At 42.3% G+C, this 19,338-nt stretch overlaps 1 protein-coding gene across 6 annotated transcripts in view; it reads left to right on the forward strand.

The window, feature by feature from the left end:
• Positions 1–556: 556 nt before the first annotated feature.
• Positions 557–19,338, forward strand: part of IL1RAP (interleukin 1 receptor accessory protein) — a 124,994-nt gene continuing 106,212 nt past the window's right edge. For 2 of the 6 annotated variants that reach the window (XM_060150279.1, XM_060150273.1), the window contains exon 1: positions 557–736. The gene's annotated coding sequence lies outside the window, so the exon portion shown is untranslated. The remainder of the gene's footprint in view (positions 737–19,338) is intronic. The other 4 variants (XM_060150276.1, XM_060150277.1, XM_060150275.1 and 1 more) reach the window with 3 other exon arrangements.

Raw genomic sequence — 19,338 nt, forward strand, 5'->3', positions numbered from 1 at the left:
GTATACACCAGTGGAAAATACAGGTTCCGTTTGGCTGTCCTGAGCAGTAGTTTGTTCCCATGACTGTCATTTTTGTAGCGGAGCGGAGCGCCAGACCACCGAGATTGAGTCTGTTTCTTCCCGTCGCGCTCTGGGCTTGGCACACGATGGGGGCTCAAATCCTGCGGCCTGAATTGATTTATGGCCTTGGTGCAGCACGAGAGCTAAATACACAGAGCAGGAAAGAAAAGGCGATCTCGATTGTGAGACCAGGATGTTGCAATGAGCGCAAGTGTGAGTCTATGTGTATAGTCGGGGACGCATCTCCCCAGAGCGCCTGGCATGGTGCCAAGCTGCAGGACCCACGCTGTCCCTTCCTGCGCGCTCCAGCCGGCGGCCGAAGAGCCTAGCGCAGCCTCTTGCCGACCGCGGGCCTGGCGCCGCTCCTCCTCGCCGCGGGCGGGGCCGCTCTCGGTGCCGCCCCGCGGCCTCCGCTCTGGGAAGCGCTGGTGGCTGGCGAGGCGCCGGGTGGAGCGGGAGCCGCGCAGCGCCGGCCAATCGCGCAGCGGCAGGGGAGGAGCCCCAAAGGGGGAAAAAAGAAAGTGCGGCGGAAAGTAAGAGGCTCGTTGCTGGAAGACTGGCCGGATCCGGGTCCCCGGGACTCTGCTTTGGCCAAGCGCACCGAAAGACGCGGTGCTGGGCGATCCTGCACCCATCCCCGCCGCCTTCGCTGCTCCCGCTCTGCCTCCCAGGAAAGGTGAGTCTCGCGCGGTGATGAGAGCTCGGGGGATCACCGATCTAGAGAATCTCAAGGTGGAAGGATTCTTACGCATCGTCTCCTTCAACCCTATTTTACAGAAGGGCAAACTGAGGCACAGAGCAAGGCAGCGGCTGGGATAGATCACAGCTAAGTTAGTGCCGTGGGCAGGACTCGAACCCACTGTCCAGAGTCCCGTCTTCGCTTTGTAGGCATTTAAGTAACGCAGTTGTGTGAGTGCTGCGCGTCACTGCAGCCCTCTCCCAGCTCTTTAAGGGATGTACCCCGGTATACCCCCGGCCTTGGTCTCTCTGGAGTGCTGCTGTGAAAGGTGAGGATAGAAGGGGGCAGTGTGTCCCAGCGTTGCCACTGGGTATCACGTCGTTTCCAGCTTGGACCTGTGACAGCCTGGGTAAAGGCTGCTTGCAGCCTCTCTTTCTCTTCCGCTGACCTGTTTTCTCAGAAAGATGCCCCGCCGAGGGTGTCCGTCAGACTCCTGGTAGAGTCCGTGGAGAGGTGAGGGACGTCCGGGCGTCAGTCACCTCGTTTGGTACAGTGCTCTCTCCAGCCCCAGGGGAAGCGGGGCCGGTCGTCCTGTGGGAAATAGGATGCTTCTCTTACAGGAATAGCTGACCTCACGGAGCCATAGCCCCCTGTCACTTCTAAGTCCTGGGAGGGAACAAGGAAGCTGAGTTAAAGAGAAAAATCACAAACACAAAAGCAAACTTCTGCCGTTTCCTTTAAGAACCAGTTCCCAGTCTGTCTTGCCTCCGCCCGCTGGTTGTGAAATTGTGAAACACCGCTAAGGTTAGCTACCAGCTGAGAAGAAGGATTTACCTGGCCTTCACTCCAGCTCTGCCACCTATTAGCCGTGTGAACTTGGGCAAGTTATCCAATCTTTCTGATACTCAGTTTTGTTTTGTTTTTTCTTTTTTTTCCAGCCATAAAATGGAGATTTTCACGGTCACAATGAGCCCTTAGGGCACTTGGGAGGATGAAACGGGATAATTCAAATAACATGGTTAGCACAGTGCCTGGCTTGGCACCTGTTCAGTTTGACATTGATGGCAACAATTATAAATGTTACTGCATAGTAACCTTGGAGACAGTGGGTTTTTAGGAAGCTGAATTTTCAGATAGAGTGACTTTTTTTTTTTTTAATCTAAATGTTGTGTTTTTTTCTTCTTTGGAGTTTGAACAGCTCTTTTATAGTGTTTTCTGAACGCCCTCTACATGTGACTTTGATCGTAGATGCTTGACTTGGTGTATAAAAGGTTTCCCAGTGATGCCAATGCCCTGCTAGTTTTTAGGCCAAGCCTCAGGTCTGTGAAACTTTGATCTGAGGCATCCTTTACCGGCAAAGAGGGTCTTGAATTGGATGAGAGGTAGAAAGACAAGAGGAGAAGTTGCAAGTTTCATCTATGTCACAGACTGTTCTAAGCCTTTTATTCCCCCTGTGTCAGGTCAGACAAGCAGCTTTATATTTCTCAGCTAATATAGGCAAACAACAAGATCCCCGTGTGTTTCTTTTGGATTATACAGTGATGCTGCTAAATTCAGTCCCTTTTGGACACAAACTTACCTCATATAAACACAAATATCCACATGTGCCCTCACCAGGCTTCCTTTATTATTGGCATTATTGGTATTTTAAAGTGAAATAGTGTCCTTTACATACCCCCCACCTGGCTCATAACAATTGATTTTATTCTGATTGACTTCATACAGTTTTTACTATCATCTCCTGGCTATGCCATAAGTCCCTGAACTGAGCATGCAGTATTTATAGTTGGCTACCTGCTCCACAGTCCATCACATATGCCTGTGTTACTGATGTATGCAGAGCAGGGATGTGATACACCTTGAGGAAAGGAAAGAGTTTGGTGGTACCCTCTTAGGTAGCTCCCGCACCAGACATTTGCCGAGGATTGGATCGCTTGCTTCCGTCAGCCTGTTCCGTGTGCATGCATTGTGATGAGCTGGCCAGGATACATCTGAACGCGTGCCTGAGAGACTGGGGACTTGTAGGGAAAAGGAGAATGTTCAAAATAAGGTCAGAACAAGGGGATGGGAGATTGAAAGCTAATTCCTTTTAGTTCTGGTTTTTTAAAGAAAGGATACTCAGTTATACCCTTTCTCCTTATAGAGATTATTTGTTACCAAATATATATATATATATATATATATAAAACTTTAAAATTTCCACAGTGTATTCCATATATATTATCTTCCTTGTTACTTGCAGTAGCCTTGAGAGAAGGACATGGCAGACATATTAATAGTGGAAGGATAATATAATGATATGATAAAGTATGAAAAAAGCTGGTTTTGTCATCAAATTCAGATTTCAGCTCTAATTCCTATGTAGCTGGGTAATACTAAGCAATTTATTTCACCATTTAGAGTTTCTGTTTTATCCAATTTTAAAGTAAAAAAAAAAATGCTTACCCCAAGGATGCGTGTGAGGATTAAATTAAGTAGAATAATGTAAAGTACATGTAGTGAGTAAGTGCTCATTAAATGATATTGCTTCTTAGTTGATCTCAGTTTATTGAGAAAACAATTGAATAAGAGTCAGAGAAATGAGAAGTTGCCCAGGGTCACACGGTTCATAAGTTTCAGCCTTGGGAATACAGATCACAGCTTTTGACTTCTAGTTAAGGGCTTTTCCATCACACCCTGTCATCTCTCCAATGAGATCTTTAACAATTTACTTCAGTTGTTGGGTTGACCTTATTTGTTTGGTGATTTCAGGGTATCCTTTTTGTCCCAAAGAGGATATTTCCTTGCTAAGAGAACTATAGCGGGACCAGCTCTCAGGAGAGGAAGTTTCAGGGTGATGCTCTCTAAGGCAGCCTGCCTACTCACATGTGTTTGAAGTAATGTACCTTCAATTCCTAGGAGTAAGCGTACTATGAAGACATAAAGCTTAGAATTGTGTCATGTTTTTCTTCCTGTTCTGAGTGGTTTCTTGTTTCTGCCATCCTCGTGCTAATACACAGGCTGTTAAGATTGAGGAACGAATACCATGAGTGACCATACCATTTTTCTCTTCTTTTGCCAATTCCGAAGTTGGAAAGGATGGAATATAGTGAACAGTGTACAGAGGCAGCATTCTCAGGAAAGGCCACTGCTGGCTGGTGATGCTGATCATTGGTCTGGAGTTTCAATCCTCCCTGTGGAAACTGACGGCTGCAGGCTTATGTAGGAAAATGAACAGATCTGTTTCCGGCCCAGGCAATGGGGCCATTTATCAGTTGAGACTTCCCACAGGCCTTTAGGTTTCTTTGCTTTGCAGCAAGCAGACAGGCTTGCAAAGGCAGTTTGGGGAGAAACGCTGTGCTCCTTGAGTTTGGCCTTTGGAAGCATATATTTGCTTTTGCCAAAAGGTAGGCAGTCAGCGGCATCTTACCTGGCACAGTTAGAAAAGCAGAATGTAGCTGGAGAAAATCAGAGGAAAAGGCAGAAGAAAAAAGTAAAGGTTATCTCCAATATACACACAGTTTCATTTGTTGCTCAACTTGGTCAGGCTTTTGCTGGTGACACAGATGTAGGATCTGTTGAGTCACTATTGTCTTGTCCGTGAAATATTAAAGAGAGCCACCTACTGTGCTCTTTTCTCATTTTGGAAATTGATCTGTGGGAGAAATAAAAACCCCAAAGAACAGGAAGGTTACAGAACATTTGGTATCTTATATTTTGGGGGATTAAATCAGGTTAGCTACTGATTTGCTCCTTTTTTTTTTTTCTCCTTTTTGGAAGTGAGAATGCATGGTTTGCACTGACGAGGTTGTTAGGAGACCTCCTTCTAGCCTGACCACGTTCTGCCTAGCTCTAGCAGCTGTGGCAGTGTGGAGTCTTAGCGTCTGGAGGGTACCTCAGGCAAGTTATTATGTTGAGATGTGCCTCGGTCTCCTCAGCTGGGAAACAGGAACACTGATGCCTACCTAGAAGCTTGAGTCTCTTTCTCAGTGCCTTTTCCATAGGAGGCGTTTAATGAACATGAATTCTTTCTTCTGCCATGAGTTCTTTCAGTTTATTAGTCTGTTCAGTTGTGAAAATCAAAATTTAATAGCTGCCCTTTAGTGAACTCCATCATGGCTTGTACTGAGTGTTTTACGTCTGTCATCTCATTCAGTCCCGGCAGTAATCCTGTGTATTTTTTGAGGCACCTGAGACTCAGAGAGGTTAAGTAGCAGGACCTTATCGCATAGCACAAAGCAAGCTCCAATGCTGAGACTCATCTCTGCGTTTCATTTCAGAGCTAGGAAAGACCTGAAATTGTGCAGCCCCTGGACTAGAACTGAGGACCTGAATTAGGACCCATGACCCACCCCTCCCCATCCTGTCTTTCTGATCCTGGTATTATCTTGCCTGTGCCTGGGAAGTCGCTTTACCTTTGGGCCTAAAGTATGAGACAGCTGGTCTAGTTCATCTCTAAGGCTCTTCGGCTGCAATACATTGTTCTATTTTTTTTAAGATTCCTTTCAACTCTGAAATTCTATTGCCACATCTCTTTGTAAAAGTCAAGGCTAAAGATTGAAAGGGGAATAAAGAGAAAATACCCTGCTTGTATTATGCCAAGAAATCTATTTTCTGGTTTAAACAGAGGAGGGCAAGGGAAATCAGCATTCATTGGTGCATGTATTTCATTTAAGCATAAAAATAACTCTCAGGTCCATATTATTGTCTACCCTTTACAGATGAAAGAACTGAGGTTCTGAGAGACTTAGGGAATTGCCCACAGTTATCCAATTAGTGAGAATTAGAATGTGCGTGCTGGAGCACAAAGCTCTTCGGTCTACTACCCCATGTTTACTACACAGCGCAGCATAAGAGCTGAGGACTCGTATAACTAGATCCATAAATGTCCCCTCCCTGTGTCCTCACGCCGCCTCAGGTGCCATCTCCTTTCCCCTGCTTTCCTTCCCAAACCTACTACTCCAATCCCTTCTTGATTCTTCCCAGTTTTGGAGAACCCTTTAAATGCTTGTAACATATTCTTTCTCTCTCTATTATAGTTAAAGAAAATTTTTTTTAAGTTTCTTTTTTAACTGTGGGCCAGTAACTTGTCCCTTTGTCTTCTTGTCCAAGTCCCTGATTAGCACCCAAGCAGCTGAGGGCATGGTTTATCCTGCCCCATGCCTAGCACAGTGCCCTGTACCCAAAAGGTTGAGTTAAATAGATGACGGATTCATGCTGTGTCAGGTACGCCCAGCATTGGCTTTCTAGTTTTCTCATACTTTATCATATCATTAATTATTTCAAAGGCCATCTCTACAGACTAATAAGGTAACTTTATTTTATTTTTTTGTAATTTTGTGGTCACAAAATCAGACAAATGATAAGGAGTCACAGACTCTAATAAGATTGAACATCACTGGCTCAATCATGGAAAAAGACATTTTTATCCCAATAATACAGGACATTTTGCAGCAAGCACAATGAAGGATGACACTGAAGTTCATGCTTGCATATACTGACAGCAAGGCCAGTGTCAAGTGTCCTAAATAAATTACCTGAAAGAAAGTAGGAAGTTTCCAGGGAAGTGGGCAGCTGCAGTGAGCTTTGATCTCACTTTCTAAAAGCAGTGAAGAATTCATACCAGTCCAGCTATTATTTGATATAATTGGACATGAGGGCAGGTGACCTTTTATGTCTAGTTTATATGTAGGAGATGCCTGTAGTTTCTTCCTGTCTGACACATAAGTCCTTATGATGACACTGGCTTCCTCTTTTCCCAATCAGTGCTAAAGGCAACAGAAAAGAGAACCCGTCATTTCTGAAAATGTTCTTTTCATAGATAACATAGTTCCTTACGCCAGTTATGGTTAGATGCTATGGTGACCTAAAATTGTGGTTGTGTAACATCATGGGCTTTAGCATCAGACCACCTTCCCTGGATTTGACCTTAGACAAGTTATTTCGTCTATCCCTACTTTATTCTCATCATCTGTAAAAAGGGGATAATAGCACCCATTTCATCCAGCTTTTGGTAGGTGTCAGTCAGGTGCCAAAACATTTGTTAAGAGCCTGGTACATGGGGATTTTAACCTTCATTATGATTAACAACTACAGAGATATTCAACTGCATGCCCAAATCAATATTGGATTAGAAAGTAGAAGACCTAGATTCAAATTAACAGTTTTTTTTAATAGAATTTTAAGCCCTGAAAATGCTTGTTATTCTATACGCACATGCACGCAAGTATTTTTTTCTTACAATAATCTGAGGTAATCAAAGTAATTGTTCTCAACACCATTCTACATCCCGAGTCTGAGAGGCTAAATATTTTCTAAGGTCACAGAGCCAGCAAATAGTGGAGTTGGGACTTGCACCCTAGATCTCTAACTCCAAGGTTATGCTTTTCCCCCCTCAATCATTCAGTGCAACAGCCCTGATACTGGTTAGTGGCTTTTCCTTCTCTAAGAGTCCTTTTTCTAACCTCCAGAGTGAAGAACTTGGACAAGGTCCTCTCTAAGGCATGTTGTTCTATGAATCTGTGCCTGGAAGGTAATGACTTAGGAGACACCATGAAAAGCTAAGAGTAGATCCATACTCTTAGTTCCACAGAGGCATCCGCATGTCAGGCATGTGGAGCATCATCAGATCCAGATACCCGGCAGCCTCCTTGGCCTCAATGAGAATCACAAGTGACCACTGCGTTAGGAGTCACATCCATAAAGACACTTTCTATATCCTTAAGGATGTGATTCTGCTACATTCCCACAACCTGCAAACTGTTTTCTCCCTCTGGATCCAGGTTTGGATGTGGGAGGAGTACACAGACACCTGGGTTAGGCACAGTGACATTTTTTGTTTGGGAAATAAAAAGAGAGCTTTTTTTAAAAAATATAAAGCAAGCTCTCTATCACCATTAATTACCATAATCTTCTACAAAGCAGTAAAGGGATAAAATATTTAGCTTTAATTTGGACTGTAACATTATGAGTGCATATTTTCTACTTTCTTCTTTTGAGCTAATTTAGTGCCCATGGAAGAAGCTAGACTCTCATTGAAATAGATATAGGTGGTTTTTCCACTTAAAGAAATGATGGACACTTGAGAATGATAATACACACTCAATAGCTCTTTTCTGGAAGATTAGACTTCAGTTTTCCATTTACAGTGTGAGACAGTAGCAGGGTTTGGGGGTTGAATGGATAAAGTGGGTGGTGAAAAGTTGGCTGGCTTTGAAGTCAGAGTTGGGTTTGAATCCTAGGTACTGCTTGCTTAGCCTGTCCAGACTTAGTTTCCTTTTCTGTAAAATGGTAATAAGCCTGCTCTTGCTATCTCCTGGTTAGATAGACCTCAATATCTATATCTATTCCCATCTCCACTCCTGCCATTCCTGATCTCACTTACCCTGCTCAACTTTTTCTCTTGTCCATAGTGGTTGTCACCTTATCAACTTCAACATACTATTTAATTAATTTGTTTAGCCTGTCAACTGTTTAGTTTAGCCCCACTAGAGTGTCAAATCTACAAGGGCAGGGACCTTTGTTTTCCTCACTGCCGTATCCTGGGTGCCTAAAATAGTGTCTTAGCAAATAGTATCTGCCTAAATGATGCAAATAGCATCATGAGTAAATGATGAATAAATAAAAGTATAGATGTTAGTATTATTTATCCTCAACGAGTAGAAAAAAATAGATAAGGAAATGAATTATATAGATATATAATAATGAAATAAAATATTTGTTATATACACACACATATATACATATATACACTTATACACATATACATATATATATGTGGGCATATATATTTAGAATATTGACCATATATTTAGAATATTGAAGTATAAATTTATGTGTACGCATATGTATGTGTGTAGATGTGTGTACATACATTTAGAAGTTATCCAAAATTGCCTTGGGAGGCAGAGGTGTTAAGGTAATTCCTTGCTGTTAGCATTACTATGAATAGTTTGGGAGAGATACAAAAAAAAAAAAAAATATATATATATATATATATATGTGAACGGACAACAAACAAATAAACAGAAGACATACAAGTGATTTCAGGGTAAGAAATAAGGGGCTGAGATTAAAACAGTGACAACAGCAACAGTGTTGGAGGGCTGTGGAGGAGAGGCAATTTTAAATAGGGTAGTCAGGGATGACACCTCTGAGAAGGTGATGTCTGAGCTAAGGAAAAAAAAAGCCTGAGAAGGAGCCAGGGTCGATCTGTTCATGGTTGAGGTGGCAGGGCCTGGTAAGAGGGAGAGAAGGGCTGGAACTGAGGTTCTAAGATAAGCAGGGGCTAGATCAGGCTGACCTTACAAGCCAAGGTAAGGAGTTTGGATTTTATGCAAAATACAGCAGGAAGTCACTGAAAGGACTAAAGTAGAATGATGACCAGGTCTGACATATTTGGAACCTCAAACAGAGAGTGAAGGAGAATGGAAGAATTCATTTCTAAGATGAAGAGGTAAACTGTGCTGACCTCATGTAGGTTCCTAAGGACAAATGAGAAGACAGTTCAGTCTCATTGATCTGTCATTCATGGCCTTTCTTTCCCATTAGAATGTCCAACAAAACAACAGAAAAAAGCAGGCTAAATAGGCAAAATCAGATTCCTTTTCCTTTTCTCGAATGGTATCATGATTTTTTCCGAATGCACTAATAGATGGATATGTTAAGTGCTGTTGATCAATTCAATTCAGCTGGAAATTTTACAGTTCTTGTGTAGGTGTTTTATGTAATCAGTCCCTCAAAACACTGGACCTAGAGCTATTTCTTTATGAGATTTTAGGTACCAGTTTCTGAAATCCGCCATCCTGAAGAGTGAGTGTGTGAAAGGCAAGTTTAATTCCATGTTAGATCAATTTCTTCTTTCTGGCTCTAAAAGTCTAAAAGGCGCCTAAGTCTTCTCTCAAGAGGTAGGACTCCTCCATGAAGTCTTTACTGACACACATGCATATGCAGGCTCGTACATGCCTTGTAATAATATAAGCTTTACAAATATTAGCTTATCAAAATCTCAGAATAAGTTTAAGAGAGGCAGGTACTATTATAATCACCATTTTACAGAAGAGAAAACTGAGCCCAAGCTCACAGACTTAGTTGACAGTAGAGTCAGTATTTGAACTTGGGCAAGCTTAACCACTATACCATACTGCCCTGTGATTGTAAGAAGTGACCCTGAATATTTTATTTACCTCTACTAGTCCCACTTCACGGTGCCTCCTGTGAAGGAATAGCTCAATAAATGTATTGAATCAGTGAATGAATGCGTGACCTTTTAAATAGCATTATTTCATTAGCATATAGTAGTAAACGTGTGGGTTTTAGACTGAGAAAACCTGGGCAGGGTAATGCTACTTACTACCCCTGGGCTATAGTAAAATTACTTCACATCTCTAAACCTGTTTCCTCGTTTGTGTTATTGGCATAAGGATATAGAACTGTTTTAGGATTAAATATGTTTATAGAGTACTTAGCAGAGTGCCTGCAATTTAATTAGTGCTCAGTCCACTTAAGCTATTTTTATTTTTTGAACTAAAACAACCTCCCCAAACATGCTTACACTTACATACTCCTTAGTTTTTCAGTTGTGCTAGTTTTATTCACTTCCTTTAAAAATCAAAGCCAAAAATCCAATCATATAATCAGTGATGTTAATTTTGTTCCAGGATCCATCCTGGTACCTTGCCCTCAGCATGGCACTCCTGGGGAACTGCATGGGGGCAAAGGTGCTGTAGGACCGCCCTGTTCCTCTACTCCAAACATCCCTGCAGGCAGCACTGCCCATCCTTCTCCCCAGCCAAAGCTGGCTTGCTGAAAAATTATTTTATATTCTGGTGGTGGCCCCAGAGCATTCTGGGTGACAAAGAAAAAACAGCCGAAGACTCAAATTTTGTCCCAGATAACACTTAAGGCTAATTTATACAGCTTGCCAGACGTTTAGGACCCCTTCTAATCATAATCACTGATATTGATCCAGTGCTTCTTGTGTGCTAGGAGCTGTGCTGAGTGCTTTATTTTCATTATCTCATTCAATCCTATTTCCAACCTATGTGAATTAAACCAGGGGGAAAATTTAGAAAGTGCCACAGTTGCCTCCTTGTGTGTATTGGGGGCTGTGATGATGAAAGCAAGTATTTCTTATGTGTGTTTTTCTCCAGATTTTTCTTCCAAAGCAAACTGTACAGGGTTGTAACACCTGTAGAGTCTCCAGGGACCTTCCCTGCTGGGAAGAGATGCTTGGCAGAGAAATGAGGCAAAGGCTGTGTGGGGAAGGCAAGCAGCTTCATTCTAGTTGACAGTTTATTTTGCCCTGGAAGAAGCTGGCAACTATGAACTCAGTCCTATTTTGTTGGCTGCATTTACCTTCTTTTTTGTAAGAAACCAATGTGGTGCTGATTTACAATGACTGCTATTTATTTATTTAGTTTTTTGCTTTATGAGATATTCAAAAGGTGTAATTTTTATTGTCCCACTTCTCCCAAGTTTGATGATTTCCTTGGAGGAAAAGTACACACACACACACACACACACACACACACACACACACACACGAGAACAGTGCCTTAATCATAGTTGACTCTCACTACTTATTTGTTGAATAAATGCATAATAAAAAATAAAAATCCTCTTTTTTTCTGAGAATGGGAGCTACTATGGGATTTTTTAATGGTGACATTTCAATATGTAACTTTCTTTTAAATGTTTTGTTTAAAAAATTAGTTTCAGAGGGAGATTATTCTCAAATATGTAGCATTACTAAATGTTGGTGACTCAGGACAGTTTATTGGAATGGGCTGTAATTCCTTTAGAATTTATTAAGATGAGATCATTTACCTATATACTAAATGGCCCCAAACTGGTATACTTTAAATTTGTGTAATCGGATTTTCATAAATTTCCTGTCTGCTCTCTCTTTCATTGTCTGCTATTACGTCTTGCTTTCAGCATGTCTTGCTCTAGCAGTTATCTATTCTCCATACAATTAGCTGTTTCTGCTCTATTGTGGACTATGGGGCCAGCTAACGAGTTTTATTAGAACCATGTATAAGATAATAAAAAGCATTGGATTCGGATTGGAGAGGCTCTTCTCCAAGGGAAGAGAGTGGAAAAGTAAAGTGGCTCTAGAAATAGTCTCCGTATAAGTGAGGCTACACCATACACAGTAGCATTGGGTTTTCCTTACCCGTGTTATTAAAAAGGGAGTAGTTGCATGGATAATTCATTTACTCTTTTGGACACTAAGCATTTTTTGAGATCCTTCTGTAGTTAAGACACTGGTGAGATTTGGAGATTAAAATGCAATCACACTAACACAACTCCAAAAGAATAAGAATTTATAGATCATTGTGAAAGATAAGATGCACCAGAGGTTGTAATACAACTTATATAATATTTGGATTAGTCTAAGAGTATGTGACAGAACTTTTAAAAGATATGTGGTAAAATATTTTGACGTTTCAAAGGAAGAGGCAACTGTGTCACTCAGTAAGGGGTTTATGAGGAAGTGGTATTTGAAGTAAATCTTGAAATGATGGACAGGCAGGTTTTGGACATAGATTGGTGGGGAGGAGTGACGTATGAGCTAGGGTCCGACCAGGGAAGCAGAAATGATATGGATGAATGAAATGGAATGTGGAATTTATCATAGGGATTAGTCTTACAATTGTGGGAGAAGGTGGGCAAAGAAAACCCCAAAAGGGGCAGTTGGGAGTCACTAAGGACCCTGAGAAGGAGCCAGTGAGGAAGTCTGTTGCCCCTGCCTGTGTTAGGCGGGCAGTCAGGAAGAAATGCTGGAAGTGGTGGGGCTTCCCTGGTGGCGCAGTGGCTGAGAGTCCTCCTGTCAATGCAGGGGACACGGGTTCGTGCCCCGGTCTGGGAAGATCCCACATGCCGTGGAGCGGCTGGGCCCATGAGCCATGGCTGCTGAGCCTGTGCGTCCGGAGCCTGTGCTCCGCAACGGGAGAGGCCACAACAGTGAGAGGCCCACCTACCGCAAAAAAAAAAAAAAAAAGAAATGCTGGAAGTGAAATGCAAGAGATCAACCTGGGGCCAAACTGCAGCCCTTAACTATCTCTGTCTGGATCTAACCATACTGTATGGGTGGCCTGAAGAAGGAGCCGGTGCTCTTAGCCATGGAGCTTCATACTTACCTGGCTTTGGGCATGAAGAAGTTGAAGCAGGGGATCTAGCAGGAGCTGAAGGAGCCGTGGGCCTGGCTGCTGCCCCCACCTAGGAGGTGAGCCATCAGATCAGCAATAAGGTGCATGAGCTGCAATAGCACCCAGGTGCCTAGACAGACCCTCCCAAAGCAATTGCTACTGCTTCACTTCTTCCCTCCAAATCTCATGCACATTTCCCTGTGGTCAACCCTAACTTAGAACAATGCAGAGAAGGGGGTTCTGGAAAACATAATTCCAGCTGAACTAAATTGACACAGTTAAAAACCACAAGTGATACGACAGATAAAGGGAACGGGGTGAAAACATAAAGGGAAGGAGGGAATCGGGTGTCTTACTGGGGCAGAGCCCAGTTTGACCAGGAGATGGTATATGAGCACTGGGGTCATTGAAGATCAGACTTTAAAAAGGTGAGCAGAGGCTGTATTTTAAGGACTTTACATACTCTGTTGAGCAATTTGTGTTTAGTCCTGTAAGACAGGGAGAAGCACTGAATATTCTTGAGCAAGGGAAGGGTGTAATCAGACCTGTGTTTTAGACAGGTCTGGCAATGCAAAGCATTGGAGCTTCGAAAGGGAATAGGTGGGGCAATTAATGAGCATTATAATAATCCAAGGAAGAAAATTTGCATTCCCAGAGCTCTTTTCTATTCTCACGAGGGAGGTGACTCAGAGTCATTATAAGAGGTTGTTCAGGACCATCCTGGGAATAAAAAATATTTGTGTACATTGCAAGCCAAGCTGATTTGATCTAGGGCTAATATTGTCAGTTATATCCTTATGGCATACCTAGATCACTGTTCTTTAAAATCCCCTGATGCTTCTGCCTGTGGTATGTGAAGAGGAAGAGAAAGTGTATATGAAATGAAATTGGCTTATGAACCACGTCAGTATCATTTTGAGAGGAAGATCCTATAAAATAAATATTACTTAGTAAATTTCACTTAGTAATAAATAAATTTCACTTAGTAAAATAATGCTTTTTGGTTTTACTGAGTGGTAATAGGAGTGTCCCCATATGTCGGTCCAGTGCCTAACCATCTGCAAATTACTCGCATGTCCGTTATCGCATTTGATTTGACAACAACTCTGCAAGATCAGTTTGGTCTGAATTAGTATAAGTGAGAAAACTGAAGTTCAGATGTGATAGCCATCAAGCGACCACTTAGCCCCTGATGACTCAAGAGCGCTTACTGCAGTTCCATAGATTCATTCAGTGGACACCTTTCTATCACTCATCCCTTCATTTCACTCAATGCACCACTGCCTGATAATTTTCTTGGGACACATCTCTGGTTCTGCTGTGTCCCTATTCTAAATCTGTCCTTAGTTTTTGGACTTCATTACCTTTAAGGTCTGTTCCCACCCAGAGAGCAGGCCCCTTGTAACCCAGGTGTTACAGTTCCAGCTGTCTGATTCCTCACCCTCCTGCAGGATTTTTCCTGCCTTCCCTCAAAGTGCAGAACACCAAACACAGGGCAAAGAGGAAAGCCTTCTTTACAAGAGCATACCTGAGCAGGTACATTAGCATCCCCAGGAGATCCACACGATCTTTGAATTAGACCATTCCATAAGTCTTCCCTGACAGTGCTTCCAAGCACATACTCCTGAATGTTTGAAAATCATACCTCCTGGCTTTCTACTTGTCAAAAGGCAAGTAGCTCAAAAAGCAAGCAGCTCACTCACTTGTCTTACCTGTTCAAAACACACTTATACCCAGTGCTGTATCGCTGAGATTTCAACAGTGAACAGCAAGTGAATAAGAAAGCTATAACCTCCAGTCAATGCACCCCTGCAGTGTTTTGTCCACTTAGGGGGTCCCTATGGCTTAGCAAGTTAGGGTGACAGCTTCAGGTGCTATACTTTGGGACATCTAGAACTGTTGCTGTTATTAATGTAGAGACACGGCTCAGGAGAGCAGGAAGGGGCATACAGGAATCAAGCTTTCTAGTTGCCATTAAAAGGAGTACCTTTTTTTTTCTTTTAACATCTTTATTGGAGTATAATTGCTTTACAGTGGTGTGTTAGTTTCTGCTGTATAACAAAGTGAATCAGCTACATGTATACATATATCCCCATATCCCCTCCTTCTTGCGTCTCCCTCCCACCCTCCCTATCCCACCCCTCTAGGTGGTCACAAAGCACCGAGCTGTTCTCCCTGTGCTATGCGGCTGCTTCCCACTAGCTATCTGTTTTACATTTGGTAGTGTATATATGTCCATGCCACTCCTCTCTCACTTCGTCCCAACTTACCCTTCCCCCTCCCCATATCCTCAAGTCCATTCTCTAGTAGGTCTGTATTCATTGCAGCTCTATTTACAATAGAGCTGCTCAAATACAGCTCTATTTACAATAGCCAGGAGATGGAAGCAACCTAAGTGTCCATCATCGGATGAGTGGATAAAGAAGATGTGGCACATATATACAATGGAATATTACTCAGCCATAAAAAGAAACGAAATTGAGTTATTTGTAGTGAGGTGGATGGACCTAGAGTCTGTCCTACAGAGTGAAGTAAGTCAGAAAGAGAAAAACAAATATCGTATGCTAACACATATATATGGAAACTAAGGTAAAAAAAAAAAAAAGGTCATAAAGAACCTAGGGGTAAGACGGAAAAAAGGAGTACTTTTAATGGTTCTCTGAGAATACTGAATCGTAGGGTTGAAAAGACTAAATTGCTGGCTTTGCAAATAGGCTAGAAGAGGATGTCCCTGGTTTAGTCAGTCAAACCTGTCTATACCTGGCCTTCCAAGTTCTAGTACAGTGTACTTTCTACTATAATATGCTGCTTCTCCTGCTTTGGTTCTCCCCCGTGAGAACTGCCCTCATTTCTCTCTACCAAACAGGTGGGCTTTCTGTTTCCTGAATTTGCTACAGTGTGTAGGGGAAAGTTAAGGAGAATTGAAGGCTAGACTTCTAGTAATAAAAAATAATAATATCCAAGAAACTGGAGTGCTTTCTATGTGCCAGGTGCCTTATAAAATTATCTCACATGATCCTCATACCTCTAGTTCCGTAAGATGTCTTACTGACCCCATCCATGAATAAGGAAACTGAGACTCAGCATGGTAAAGAAGCTTGCACAGCTATAGAGGATTTGAGGCTAGGTCTGTGTGACTCCAAAGCGTATGCTGAAGCCATGTGTTTTGATTCACTGTGTTGCGGTGTCCCCTCTATGTCAGGGACCCATCCCATAGCTTACACGCACATGAGAATCTTGTAAACAATCTTTAGTTACTCCACTGATCTGTCCGACAGTTCCCCAGAAACCCAGCTTGGGTGAGCTAGCCCATGGTCATTGGAGTTTCTGGCCTCTTATTGCTTTCCATTCTCCTTTTTCAATTTCCTCTTAAGCCTAGCTAGCATAGGAGCTGCAGTAACCAACAGATGCCAGTTCTTCCCATTTTAATGGCATTTTCATTTTCTTAGTATGCTTTTCTCACTATGAGGTTTGGAGAGACAAGTAGAGAGCTCTATGGAGACATGGAAATGATGTCTCAAATATCGGAACCACTGGGTTCAATGTCCAAAGGTGTCCATAGAAGAGAGAGGCACGTTCCTGACATGGTTCCAGAGACCTCAACCAGGACAAGTAGGTAGAAATTCCAGGGGGTCAGAGTCCTGCTCAACATAACGAGATACTTACACAGTTCGGGTCATATAAAAGTAAACTGGTAATGATTTCACCATCGCTAGAGATATTTAAAGAGGCCCCGTACATCCACTTGGCAAGGATCTTACAGGGAGAATTGAATATCGCAAAAAGAAGTTTGAATCAAAGTGACACTTGAGGGCCTTTCCGGCCTTGAGATTCTGTCTTGAATTCACTTAGAAACTTTATCTTGGGAATAAAGGTTTGCCCTTGTTACAATTAACACCAACTAGTGATATCGCCTCCTCCCTCCCCACTGTGCTTCCCCCGTCTGAACAACCACTCGATTTAGGACGGGGACTCAGGATGAGGAAGGATGTGGCTTCTTCCCGCTTGGCAGCAACTCCGTGTCAGAATGGAAGACTTGTGTCTGCGCCTGGCACGGATCCGTCGGGCCCTCTTACCAGCCCAGTCGTGTCTGTGACCAGAGCACGTGGGAGGTGCACATCCGTGTAGAAAAATCTCCCACTGGCTGCCAGCTCTGGATTTTTGTTTTGTAATTACTAATGAATGCAGTCTTGCCCAGGGCAGACCTCTTGGAGGAATGAAGACACACCCTGAAACAAGTCCGAGTCTGACCAGTTAAGCATCCCCTGCAAAATAATCCCTCTGCAGTTGGCAGCCTATGAGAAAGTGCCTTTGAGACCAGTTTCTTCTTGCCATTTCAAAGGAGAGCCGCTTACGGGCCAGGATGTCAGCAGTGCAAAGCTCCTGTTTTTTTTTTTTTTTCCTATTTTCTTTTTTTTTTTTTTAATGTTGAATTGGCTTACTACTAATCTGAAAGCTGTGCTGTTCAAAAATGATAATCCTTTGACTTAATGTCAGAAGTGAGACAATACTTCTGTTCTTGAAGGAAGGCGTGTTAGAATGATAGAAAGTGTCCAGGAGTTGATTAACATCCTGGATTTGAAAGAATAAAAAGTTACCCAAACTGGCAGTGGGTCATTCAGACCAGTACTGCGTGTCAGAATGGACAGTGCTTTTCAATTAAACGTGGTTCTCTTTCCCTTCAGGACTTACAAAGACTTTACCAATCTCCAAGCCAGTTCAACTTTCTTTTTTTTTTTTTAAATGAAATGCTATAGCTAAGTATACTTTGCTCAAATCTGTCACGTTTGGATATCTCAAACTGTGAAGTCCCTTACAGGGATGCTTCAGGAACTCACAGCTATCTGGTCAGGTCAACCCCACTGTCCTTAGGAAATAAACACGTGAGAAACTTCATAGGTGCAGGAGTTTCTTTAGGGATCTGGTTCCACACTGCCTGAAGGTAGTTTGACCAAGATTTCATGCGTACACCATACATCTTCACAATATCTTGGGAAGAGAACAACAGCTTCAGCTCCTCTGGCAGCTGGCTTATTGTTCCTGGACCCAAGTAGCCGTCCTCCTGTGACACAGGACCATTGCCTGTTTAGACATGACTCTTTCCTGGGATATAAATGGTGTGTTATTTTTATGGGACAGTTATATTTCTTAGTAGTTTTTCAGAGTTGGGAGGCAGCATGGCTTCACGAGAGAAAAGCTTGAATTGGGAATCAAAAGCCATCTTTTCACATTTCACAAGCAAGCTATTGACCTCATGAAAGTCACCTCTCCTTCCTGGGCTTCTGCTTCCTGAATAGTGTCCCAAATAACATTGTTTGACTTCTGAGGCCCTTTCTGATTTTCTAGAGGTCATCTTGATAAGAAGATAGATAAAGGGGGCGGGGAGACAATTAAAAAAACAACTAATTGTAGGATAAGGCTTAGGAAAATATGTTCTCTATTTTAAATAGAGGAAGCCTTTGTTGCAGCAAGCTTATATTGCAAATATATGAAACTTCATCTGTATTGTATAATACAGGGTGTTTGGATTTCCCCTGTCATTTCTATTTGCTAAGACCTGACTAGAGATATGAATCATAGCCACGAGGAAGCTTAGAAATCATCATGTTTAATTCACTCATTTTACACATAAATAAACCCAAGGCCCTTACCCAGAGTTACACAGAGCCTTGAACTCATCGCCTGCCTTCTTGGGCTGTTCTCTTTCTAATGCATCGCCTGTTCAGTTTATTTAACAGTAATGAGCCTTTAGAGAAAGAATCAGGCCAGATTCTCAAAGTTGATGGCTTCTAAACCATATTTTAGTGACTATAAGAACATGCTAGCAAGAAGATTTGATTTATGTATGTGACTTATTTTCCCCATGGTAAATGTTTTGGACATAAGTTCCCTTTTGTGCAGCTCTCTTTCTGGCCAACATATAACACCTTTCTTTCTCTTAGGTTTAGGAGGTCTCTTCTCCATGGAAAACTTATAACTCATTCTCAGTTCCCTACCAATTGTCACTCTGACAATTCTGATTACAGTATGTCTTACGGTAAAACCTCAGCTCTCTGAAATGACTCAGTTCTTTCTGGGATATAGAGCATTATGAAAAGTTAAGTTTTCAGTTCCTAATTACCAATTTTGTAATCATGGGGTAGCCACAAACACGGGATAAGATTCAACCTATCCTGGATTATAGGTCTGATTATTTCTAACAACCAGCTGACCTTGGATCAGTCATGTCATCTTTGTACTTTTGTTTTTCTCTCTGTTAAGTGAGGTAGTTGACCCAAGGCCTTCCACAGGTCTTCTAGGATCAAGGATCTTGTTGTAACTGTTTTAATAGTATGTCTTTCTAAAGTGTATTCCATACCACACAGCTGTCTTATAGTGAGTATCCTGAGAAATTATACCTTTAATTAATAATTCAAGGCCATTAGTTTGAGCATCAGTTACTTTTTACTGTGCATAATGATGTCCCCA

This window comes from Lagenorhynchus albirostris, chromosome 5 (genome assembly GCF_949774975.1).
Source record: "Lagenorhynchus albirostris chromosome 5, mLagAlb1.1, whole genome shotgun sequence".
Taxonomy (NCBI): Eukaryota; Metazoa; Chordata; class Mammalia; order Artiodactyla; family Delphinidae; genus Lagenorhynchus; species Lagenorhynchus albirostris.